Source organism: Pongo pygmaeus, chromosome 6 (assembly GCF_028885625.2).
Source record: "Pongo pygmaeus isolate AG05252 chromosome 6, NHGRI_mPonPyg2-v2.0_pri, whole genome shotgun sequence".
Taxonomy (NCBI): domain Eukaryota; kingdom Metazoa; phylum Chordata; class Mammalia; order Primates; family Hominidae; genus Pongo; species Pongo pygmaeus.
This window is the reverse complement of record NC_072379.2, coordinates 7,061,839-7,071,547: the sequence shown is the minus strand read 5'-3', so window position 1 is coordinate 7,071,547 and position 9,709 is coordinate 7,061,839. Positions and strand designations below refer to the sequence as shown.

Here is a 9,709-nt window from a genome sequence, read left to right as displayed (position 1 = left end):
CCTGGGAGAAACTGTGACTCATACTATAAAATATTAATCACACTCATTTATATAGCACGTTGTACTTCATTTATATTGATTTACTTATTTATGTATTTATTTATTTGTTGAGGCAGAGTCTCTCTGTCACCCAGGCTGGAGTGCAGTGGTGCTATCTCAGCTCACTGCAACCTCCACCTCCCGGGTTCAAGCAATTCTTCTGCCTCTGCCTCCTGAGTAGCTGGGACTACAGGCGCCTGCCACCACGCAGGACTATTTTTTTATTTTTATTTTTTAGTAGAGACAGTGTTTCACCATGTTGGGCCTCAAACTCCTGACCTTAAGTGATCTGCAAGCTTCGGCCTCCCAAAGTGATGGGATTACAGGCATGAACCACCACACCCAGCCAAAACATGTATTTCTCATGGAATAATTTCATGCACTAGAGCAAGCTAATTGGGAAAGTCAATAGCAAGGAACAGTAGCAATCGTTTATGAAATAATGATTAGGTGCTGACACTTGATGCACAGTCATAGTCCCATTTAATTCTTCAAGTGAAATTCTCACTTCAGGAATTTACTATTAGACATTTTCCAAATAAGAGATAGAGACGAGCGAGTCTCTATCTCTTCTTTGGTGCAAGGAGATTGGTGCAGTCGGTGAATGGCAAAAGTGGATATGTACCCAGATCTGTCTCAAGTCCAAATTCCAACTCATCATTTCCCTAAATGTGGTCTATTCTGAGGCTGGATAAGGGAAGTGGTTCTGCTTCCAAACTTAACATGTGACAGATGAGGCAATCTAAACCAAAGTCTTCTTGAGTTTGATCAAACCATATGCTGCCAAGGCTTGAATGCAAATAACAAATAATTGTAACGAGCCATCCCAACTATGCCACAACCCACACAACTCAAAGGCAAGGGAATCCCAGGCGACAAGGTCCAGGAACAGCCACTCTGGGGAGTCTGCCACCTCTGATATTGCTCGCGTGGCACACAGAGTGCCCCATCTGCCTCCAGACCTGTGCTGAAGGAATGGGGGGAAGGGGCAAGCTTTGTAGGTGTGGGTGATCCAATGGTCACTTGAGATCTCTCAAACAAGGACTCTGTAGATGATGTTCATGGGCCAAACGGAACGCATATCTGCCCCGAAATGTGTTTGTTTTCTTTCTTTCTTTTTTTTTTTTTTTTTTTTTTTGTTGAGACAGGGTCTTGCTCTGTTGCCCAGGCTGGAGTGTACTGGTGCAATCTTGGCTCACTGCAACCTCCACCTACTGAGTTCAAGTAATTCTTCTGCCTGAAGCTTCCCAAGTAGCTGGAACCACAGGCATGTGTCACCACGCCTGGCTTGTTTTTTGTATTTTAGTAGAGACGGGGCTGGTCTCGAACTCCGGGCCTCAAGTGATTCACCCACCTTGGCCTCCCAAAGTGCTGGGATTACAAGAATGAGCCACCGTGCCCAGCCTTGTTTCTTTCTAAATGAGGCTTCCTTTGTGTCTTTACAGTTCCTTCTACAAAAAATACTGCCATGGCACAGGGGCTTATGCCTATAATCCCAGGACTTGGAGAGCCCAAGGCCAGTGGATCACTTGAGCCCAGGAGTTCGAGACCAGCCTGGGTTAACTTAGTGAGACCCCAGCTCTACGAAAAATTTAAAAATTAGCCAGCCATGGTGGCATGCACCTGTGGTCCCAGCTATTCGGGAGGCTGAGGTGGGAGGATCACTTGAGCCCAGGAGTTCCAGGCTGCAGTGAGGTATGATCTGGCCACTGCACTCCAGCCTGAGCAACAGAGCAAAGTGCTGTCTTAGAATAAAATACTTTTTAAATAAACTAAAAACAAAACAATGGGCCAGATGTGGGTGGCTCCATCTGTAATCCCAGCACTTTGGGAGGCCAAGTGAGGCAGAATAGGGAATGAGGGGAACCAAGGCTTAAGGCATAAACAAAAGAACAGCAGATGCAGCCAGTTCTAGGCAACATTAGGCAGCATAGAGGCCACGTGTTCATTCCGTCAATCTGAGGCTGATTGACGGTGGGGGCGGGAGGACGAGGGGGGAGGGTGACAGCCTCTGATTGACGGCGTGGTTGGGGGTGGTGGTGCGCAAGTCTCCGCTTCAGCCTCTGATTGGTCACAGGCCAATCCTTCAGAGGGTATAACCAATCGGAGGCCTCTAACAGGCACCTAGGGGCGTTACCTAATTCTTCCAGCTTAATAAAAATCCTAATGGGGGCTATTGAGTCGTTTGCTCTCTCCCGCTTCTGCTGTGTGAATTGTACTTTCGCTTCAATAAATCTGTTTCTTCCTTACTCCGGTTTTTTCTTTTGTTTCTTTTCGTTGCTTTGTTCTTTTCTCACTTTGTGCATTTTGTTCAATTCTTTGTTCAACACGCCAAGAATCTGGGCAATCCACGGTCAAGACCTTCCATGCAGTAACAGAGGCAGGACGATCCCTTGATGCCAAGAGTTCGAGACCAGTTGGGGCAACAAAGTGAGACCCTGTGTCTAACATGTCTGTCTGTCTGTCTATCTATCTATCTATCTGTCATCTATCTATCTATCTATCTATCTAATCTATCTAATCAATCTATCTGTCTGTCTGTCTGTCTGTCTGCTTATCTATTTTTTGTTTTAATTTATCTGGGCATGGTGGTGCATGCCTGTGGTCTCAGCTACGCCTCAGGCTGAGGTGGAAAGACCACCTGAGCCTGGGAGTTGAGGCTGCAGTGAGCTATGATGGCACAACTGCACTCCAACCTGGGTGACAAAGCGAGATCCTGTCTCTAAATTAAATTAAAAACAATACCACCAAAACAACAGCAGGTTGGGCGGTGGTGTCTCACGCCTATAATCGGAGCACTTTGGGAGGTCGAAACGGGAGACCATGTGAAGCCAGGAGTTCCAGAGCAGCCTAGGCAACACACCCCGCCTCTACAAAAAATAAAACTGGCCTTGGTGGCGGGCGCCTGTAATCCTAGGTACTTGGGAGGCTGAGGCGGGGGATTGCTTGAGTCCCAGAGGTTGAGGTTGCAGTGAGCTGAGATCCCGCCGCTACACTCCAGCCTGGATGACAAACTGAGATCCATCAAAAAAAAAAAAGAAAACCAGTGCCCCGCTCAGTTTTTCCTGAAACGCGAAACCCTCGCCTGTAGCCAGGAGAAAACTCCGCGACCCAGCAAAAAACAAACTCGGCCGGGAAACAGATAACAAGGCCACCCTGGGGTGCCACAGGAGGACGCTGCGAGGCGGGTTCTTCTTCCTGGTCAGCGGCGAGCTCTTCCGGGGTGGTGGCGAGGGAGGCGGAAGTGCGATGTTGTAGCAGGTGGCTGCTGTCTCTGGGCTGGCTATGGGAGGCTCCCGACGTGGGGGCCGGGCCAGGATGGCTGCAGTGGCGGCCGGGGCAGGGAGCGGGCCCTGGGCGGCCCAGGAGAAGCAGTCCCCGCCGGCGCTGCTGAGTTTCTTCATCTAAAACCTGCGCTTCTGGCCGCGGGAAGGAGAGGTATGCGGAGGAGGCGGCGCGCGAGCGGGCGGTGTCGGTGCTCCCTGGGAGGCGGCCCTGTGGTTCTGCCCACCTCGAGCGGCACTGACCTAGCCTGCGTTGTGCCAGTTGCGAGCCCGGGCCGGGGGCTGCGGCGGGGTCCTGACAGCAGGCGAGGACCGCTTGAGGTCCTGGGTCGATGCTTGTCTATGGAATAAAGCCCCGTCAGGTCTGTATCACTCCACACCCCAGGTTGAGGCTCTTTGCGCTTTGCTTTGCGTCAGTTCTGGGAAATTAAAATTGAACTTGGCTTTGTTAAGCGGGTAGTCCCCAACTAGAAGCGTGGAAGCAGAGTGGCAGACGCTAGCCTTCAAATGATACAAGCCTGGAGGACCCTGTAAAATTTTCACCAAAATAAGGAAATTAATTCCGGGACACGTGTGTGTGTGTGTGTTTGTGTGTGTGTGTGTGTGTGTGTGTGTGTGTTAAAGACTGTGCGGGCTGGGCGCCGTGACTCGCGCCTGTAATCCCAGCACTTTAGGAGGCGGAGATGGGAGGAGTACTTGGGGCCAGGAGTTCCAGACCAGCCTGGGCAACATAGCAAGACCCCCAGCTCTACCAAAAAAAAAAAAAAAAATCGTAAAATGAGCCAGGCGTGGTGGCCCGCACCTGTATTTCCATCTACTCAGGAGGTTGAGGACAGAGGATCGCTTGAGCCCAAGTGATTGAGACTGCAGGTGAGCTGTAATTGAGCCACTGCACTACAGCCTGAGTGACAGAGACCCCATCTCCAGAAAAAGAAAAAGAAGAAGAAAAAAAAAAACACTCGTCAGTTCAAATGCCTGGGAACTGGCTGGATTTAATTTTCAGGGAGCTATGTGTCTGCAGATGTGCACACCTTTATTTCTTACAAGCATTGGTGTATTACAAATTAGCACTAGGGAAGAAATCTGGAGACTTGAGTTTTTATAAAAATTACTTGGTGCTACTTCAGATGTGACTTACTGACTATCGAAATTGCCTTTCTGACTGGTGGGCAGTATTTGCACAATGATGAGATAATTACTGTTGTTCTTCTTTTAAATAGAGACGAGGTCTCACGGTGTTGCCCAGGGTGGTCTTGAACTCCTGAGCTCAGGTGATCCTCTCTTCTCGGCCTCTCAAAGTGCCAGAATTACAATTCCTGTTTTTCTAAAACCGGTTTTTCTTTTGTTTTGTCATTAGCATGTGCGCCACAGGAGGTCCATACTGAACTTAGTGTTTTCAATAGCTAAGATGAAATGTTTCTCTTCATGATGTGCTTCTGTTTCCTCAGTTTCAGGAGGAAAATAAGATTTCATTTTATCATCCAAATGAGGTAGAAAAGAAGAGGCCGGGCGCGGGGGCTCAAGCCTGTAATCCCAGCACTTTGGGAGGCTGAGGCGGGCGGATCACGAGGTCAGGAGATGTAGACCGTCCTGGCTAACACAATGAAACTCTGTCTCTACTAAAAATACAAAGAAATTAGCCAGGCGTGGTGGTGGGCGCCTGTAGTCCCAGCTACTCGGGAGGCTGAGGCAGGAGAATGGTGTGAACCCGGGAGGCGGAGGTTGCAGTGATCGGAGATCGCACCACTGCACTCCAGCCTGGGCAACAGAGTGAGACTCCGTCTCCAAAAAAAAAAAAAAAAAAGACAGAAAAAGAATGAGAAGAGAGAAGATTAGAAATGTCCGATTGTGTGAAGCCATTGTGCAGTTTACAAGGTAATACCTCTAAGTGTGCCTTTTAGAGTTCAGTGAATTCTTAAAACTGCTGCTGGAGAATTGTCCCAAAGATAATTTTTCACCTTTGTAAGACCTTTAGCCCATCAAAACCTGCAAAATCTTTACATATACAGAAGAACAGACAGTTCTTTAATGAACCAGAAGGAAATTTCTGGATGGTCACGGTATTTACATACACAGTGTATCTTTCTGAAATTGTATGGTGAAGTTACGGGTGATCTTTGCTATTCAGAATTTAGGAAAGTTCTCTGGCTGTTGCATCCAAATAAAATTAAAATAAAATTAGTTGCAATTTTTAAAATCAAGTTCTTCCTATTTGCTTTATTCGTTCTTGGGGCTGCTTTAAGAAGCTGTGTTTCTGGTGCTGTAGCATGTTCAAAGTTTTTAAACTAAGGCAAAATAAAAAACATGGTCTACTGAATTCATTGTATAATTTGAGTTTATCAAACTTTGTAGGTTGTTCAGAATCCTATAATTGAAAGACAGAGTAAAGATGGAAACCAGTTATTGAATATCAAGAGGAGGAGTTGTTGGTACTGTGTCACTGTTTGTTTATTTATTTTTTTAAATGTATTGATGAGTATGTTGAATGCCTTACTTGGTCGGATTTAAACTAGGTGGCTTTTGCAGAAGTTTCTCGGAGTATATAGCAAAGGTTTATGTTTATCATTTACACTAGCACAATCTTTTAAAAATGTATATGCACCCTATCTCACTAATAGCTTCTATTCTTCATCTATATTGAAAGCCATTCTCTACTAAGGCTTACTGATTCACAAATTAGAATATAAACACTTCTGGCTGGGAACAGTGGTTCACTCCTGTAATCCTAGTACTTTCGGAGGCTGAGGTGAGGTGGGCAGATCACTTGAGGTCAGGGTGTCAAGACCAGCCTGGCCAATATGGCAGAACCCTGTCTCTACTAAAACTACAACAACTGGCCAGGGATGGTGGCACACACCTGTCATCCTGGCTACTCCGGAGGCTGAGGCAGGAGAATCTCTTGAACCAGAGAAGCAAACGTTGCAGTGAGCCAAGATTCCACCACTGCACTCTGGCCTGGACAACAGAGCAAGACTCCCATCTCAAAGAAAAAAAAGAACATAAACACTTTTTTCAGCACAGGACTATTGTGGGAACAAGTTTATAAATATTATACTGTTTGGCCAAGAGTCAGTGTACCTTTGCCATCTATCCAGTAGACATTGTTTTTCCCTGGAATTGACATGTGTGCTGTGTTTTCGTGTTTGCAGGACAAGGTTTATAGTTCGCTGCCACAGCAGTGCTACAGCATGTACAAGGTAAGCACGGCATTCTTTTTGAACTGAGAGTCCAGCCACTTACCCCTATTTCTAGGCTTCACGGGTGTTTAAAGAGAAATCTGTAAATGACTGCAAAGTGACTCTGTCTTAGAGAAGAAAATAATGAGGCCTTTGAAACAGGTAGTGAGGTTTACGCCTACATTTATTCAGTAAGTATTGAACTCCCTTCTCTTTTCTCAGCCTTATAGTAGGAATGTGTCCCCATTGATGAAAAATGTGTCTCTGTCCTCAAGGAACGTACAGAATGCAGATAATTTTATGATTTAAAAATTTCAGTGAGGCAGGGCACAGTGGATCACACCTGTAATTTCAGCATTCCGGGAGGCTAAGGCAGGAGGATTGCTTGAGCCCAGGAGTTCAGGACCAGTCTGGGCAATATAGCAAGACATCATCTCTACAAACAAATTTTATAAAAGTTAGCCAGGTTTCATGGTGCATGCCTGTAGTGCCAGCTACCTGGGAGGCTGAGGTGGGAGGATCACTTGAGCCTCGAAGTTGGAGGTTGCAGTCAACTGTGATTGTGCCACTGCCCTCTACCCTGGGCAACAGAATGAGATTCCATCACAAAAAAAAAAAAAAGGTAGAAATGGTGATTCCATTCATTGAGAGAAAACTGAAAAATAACAAAAATGTGGGTGATATTCTGTATGTAAATTGAAATTCAGGGTAAGTTGAAATTTTTGAAAGATGCCTAGAGCAATTAGGTGGTTTCATAAATAAAACAGCATCACTTCATGGTATTTTTGTAACATATTTTTAACTTAAATTTTCTCATGTAAATGTTCTCTGTATTGAAAATAACTGGGAGATTTAATAAGCTGGACTAATAATTCCCCAGAGCCTATATTTTGCTTGGCACAGAGGAGAGAGCAAAAGTAAAAATCTGTTAATTGTTGAATTGACGCTTCGTTGGTTCACAAAAATTGGCTGTCATAAGTGTGACTTTGACTTACTTGATTCCTCTTGTTTTTTGTTTTTTGAGACAGAGTTTTGCTCTTGTTACCCAGGCTGGAGTGCAGTGGTGTGATCTCAGCTCACCGTAGCCTCTGCCTCCCAGGTTCAAGCCATTCTCCTGCCTCAGCCTCCTGAGTAGCTGGGACTACAGGTGCGTGCCACCATACCAGGTGAAGGTTTTCAATTTTTAGTGGAGTCAGGGTTTCACCATGTTGGCCAGGATGGTCTTATCTCTTGACCCCCGTGATCCACCCTTCTCGGCCTCCCAAAGTGCTGGGATTACAGGTGTGAGCCACGGCATCCAGCCAAACTTTCTGATGAAAACTCTTAAGTCCACCTAAGCTAAGGACAGGAGTTATAGCTTACATGAATATTAAAGCCAGACCCACCGATTTGAGGAAGCAAGTACTCTCTTGAAGGAGAAATGTCAGAAAACATAAAGATGAAATCACTAGGACCTAACCCACATGTGGAACGATTTTCTGCTTATGAACTATCAACTTTAATTTCATTTCCAGATGGCATGGTCTCAGCTGTTATACAGTGTTTATAAATGTTCTAAATCAAGGGAATTTGTATCAACCTACTAGAATAAAATATGTGAGTTCTTAATTTGCTTTAATTAGGATAACCTTTTTCTTCAAGTGAAGAGAATCGTATTATTACATAGTTTTTTTGGAAAAGATCGGCTGTATTTTCTATCAGTTACAAATTTGTTATGTATGATGATCTCATTCTTGGAACGTTCTTGAATCTAGTATCTCTAAGGCAGGTGTGTACAGGAAGAAATGAATAACACCGAAATCAAAGATGAAAGCATTAGAAGACAATTGAGTCTGTCAGAACTGCAAAATATTGCTGAGTGTGGATTGCTCTGAAATCTGAAAACATGACTTGTGAATTGCTTCTATTCAAAATGCAGACACAATGCTGGGGTTGGTTTGTTTCTGATTTTTCAACCCTCTTTTCTAGGCAAAAGGTGTCCAAACTATGCAGACCCACAGAATCTAACAGATGTCTCTCTATTCCTCCTCCTAGAACTCTCAGGGGATCCAGAACTGCAGCCGGTCCTCACTGGGCTTTTCCTGCCCATGTGCCTGGTCACGGTGCTGAGGAACCTGCTCATCATCCTGGGCATCAGCGCTGACTCCCATCTCCACAACCCCATGTACTTCTTCCTCTCCAACCTGTCCTTGCCTGAAATCGGTTTCACCTCCACCACGGTCCCCAAGATGACTGTGGACATCCAATCTCACAGCAGAGTCATCTCCTCTGCAGGCATCTCCTCTGCAGGCTGCCTGACTCAGATGTCTCCTTGCCATTTTTGGGGGCACGGAAGAGAGACATGCTCCTGAGTGTGATGGCCTATGACCGGTTTGTAGCCATCTATCACCCTATATGTCATTCAGCCATCATGAACCCGTGTTTCTGTGGCTTCCTAGTTTTGTTGTCTTTTTTTTTCTTCTCAGTCTTTTAGACTCCCAGCTGCACCACTTGATTGCCTTGCTAATGACCTACTTCAAGGATGTGGAAATTCCGAATTTTTGATGTGATCCTTCTCAACTCCCCCATATTGCATGTTGTGATGCCTTCACCAATAGCATCATCATGTATTTCCCTGTCAACATGTTTGCTTTTCTTCCCATCTCGGGGACTCTTTTCTCTTACTCTAATATTGTCTCCTCCATTCTGAGGGTTTCGTCATCAGGTGGGAAATATAAAGCCCTCTCCACCTGTGGGTCTCACTGGTCAGTTGTTTGCTGAGCTTCTGGAACAGGCGTTGGAGGGTACCTCAGTTCAGATGTGTCATCTTCCCCCAGAAAGCATGCAGTGGCCTCAGTGATGTGCACGGTGGTCACCGCCATGCTGAACCCTTTCATCTACAGCCTGAGAAACAGGGATATTAAAGGTGTCCTGCGGCGGCCGCACGGCAGGACAGTCTAATCTCAATATCTTATCTGTTCCATTCCTTTGTAGTGTGGGTTAAAAAAGGCAGCAAGTTCAAATAAGAATGATATCACAGGGTGAACACCCACTGTGATATTAGGAGTAATACCTCCCTAGGATACAAAAAATACTGTCACGGGATATACACACATGGGGTACACCCACTGTGATATTAGAAGCAATATCTCCCTATAATATGAAAAATATCTCAGGGTGTGCACACTGTAATCTTAGGAGTAATCTTTAACCTGGATATTATGACTAATA

The 9,709-nt window shown here is 45.5% G+C and overlaps 1 pseudogene; it reads left to right on the top strand.

Annotated features, from left to right (window-relative positions):
* Positions 1-3,262: 3,262 nt before the first annotated feature.
* LOC129041052 (olfactory receptor 7E24-like) lies at positions 3,263-9,445 on the top strand (annotated as a pseudogene).
* Positions 9,446-9,709: the final 264 nt, after the last annotated feature.